This window comes from Grammomys surdaster, unplaced genomic scaffold (genome assembly GCF_004785775.1).
Source record: "Grammomys surdaster isolate TR1022 unplaced genomic scaffold, NIH_TR_1.0 150, whole genome shotgun sequence".
NCBI classification, from domain to species: Eukaryota; Metazoa; Chordata; class Mammalia; order Rodentia; family Muridae; genus Grammomys; species Grammomys surdaster.
Window position 1 is genome coordinate 5,683,730 of NW_021604608.1, and position 2,082 is coordinate 5,685,811.

The following is a 2,082-nucleotide window of genomic DNA, read 5'->3' on the forward strand; positions in this document are numbered from 1 at the left end:
GCTCAGTGGCTTTATCTCTCTCATGGACTTCATTAGTCTTCAGTCCATTGGGAAGAAGAGACATTTTAAATGAAACCCAAGGAGAGGGAATAGCTTGTGGAAGGTTCCTGTAGCTGAAAAGAAAGTAGAACAGGAGGACATTGGAGAAGACCAGAAGACCAGAACACTGACACAAACATGGAAAGAGAGCCATTGGCTGAGATCTGTGATATGGGCACAGGGGAGACCCTGCAGGGACAGCATCCTGGTTTGTTGTTTAGATTTTTGTTTGTTGGATTATCATCATCATCATCATTATCATCAAGAATGTTGTTTTGGGTGTTCACTTCAGCAGCACATATACTAAAATTGGAACAATACAGAGATTAGCATCAACCCTGCACAAGGATGACGTGCAAATTCATGAAGCGTTCCATATTTTTTACATCTGAAATGTAAATAAAGTATCCAATAAAAAGTTTAAAAGAAAAAAAGAATGTTGTTTTGGAAAACAAGAGAATGCCATACACAAGGCCCTGGATTCCTTTTCCAACACACACACACACATACACACACACACACGAATGCATGCACACCTGCACATAGAAATACATGCACACACATACCCTACTTATACATATGTACCACATATACACGTGCACATATACAATAACAATGTGCACATATGGAAGCACACTCTACACACATGTACAAATGTACACATGAGTACATTCATGCACATGAATATACTATATACACATATGTTCCATGTAACCATGTGAACACATACACTAACACTTGAACATATGAATGCACACAGTAAACACACATGTACATGTGTACATATGAATATACATGCACATGAATATACTATATACACACATGTTCCATTTACATATGCATACACTATACATACACATGCACATACTAATACATGCATGTACATACATACAGTACATGCACATAAGTACAGTGTACACACATGCACAAATTCCACATACACAGGCATACACATATCTTAATTCTTAGAAGTTGTTGAAGGCTGTAATGGAATAAAAGTTACATGTTGTATGTTTCTTTGGATTCAGGAGTGGGTTTATAGAGGGAAAGAGAACTGTACAGGGATGGGTTCAAGGAGTGATTAGGAGCTTGTAGTTACAGATCAGACAATCTAAAATAGGACGGTGGGGATATCAGTGAGAATGGTGATGAGGAAAGGTGCATATAGATGAATCCTATAGTATTTCAGAAAACCACAAGGCTCATATTTGAGGTTGAGTGGAGGGAATGAGGGAGAAGACATTTAGTCTCTTGATTTGCCTTAGTGATTGATGACACCATTCTCTGAGGAAAAGACCCCTGGAGGAAGACCAGTTTTCATAGGAGGGTTATGTCGGGGCATGCTGAACCTCAAATTCATTTTCAAGTCAGTGGCTATATATGCAAGGCAGCATTATGAAGGGTTTGAAGTTTTCAGCACTATCTGGGGAATTATTTCTTCTTTTAAATCAGAATACAAAAGTTTTATTTGAAGCCACAGGTGTAGATGAGATTTCTACGCAGGAAAATTAAAAGAGAAAGCAAAATGGAGTGCTTTGTTTCTACCGTGGACCATTAAAATGCAAGAGGAGAAGAGAGAAACAGAGAAGGATTTGGCAGCAAAAAAAGAAGGGGAAAAATTGAGGATAAAACCCAAATGTAGCATTTCCCAAGTGATGCTGTGACAGGGCTTGAGGATTAATCCCTATATTCCTCTGATTTTTCCTCACTTTTACAGAGTTAATGAGATCCCTTAGTGACAAATAAGAGGCAAGAAGAAAAAGAAAACCCTTTTGTTTATCAGGAACAAGAAAATATGTTTTAATTTAACCATTCTTAAGTTGCCTTTAGGAGGAGCCAAACACCAGTCTAAACTGCAAAGGGCCTGTTGTGATCAGCTGTTCTCTACTCCGGGTTACTCCTGAATCCTGTAAAGTAAAATGGGCTTCAGGCTGTGCACTGCCCTAGGAGACCTCACTGGCAAGCAGATTACAGCTCCAATTTGAGAGGAAACAATGACAGTAGGCCCTGGGTGGGCCCTGAGTCTTCACCATCTGTCAGGCA

General features: G+C 39.2%; 1 non-coding gene across 1 annotated transcript; it reads left to right on the forward strand.

The window, feature by feature from the left end:
• Positions 1-318: 318 nt before the first annotated feature.
• LOC114619529 lies at positions 319-422 on the forward strand. Its single transcript, XR_003711168.1, has one exon. It is a non-coding gene; the product is annotated as a U6 spliceosomal RNA (small nuclear RNA).
• The last annotated feature ends 1,660 nt before the right edge of the window (positions 423-2,082 follow it).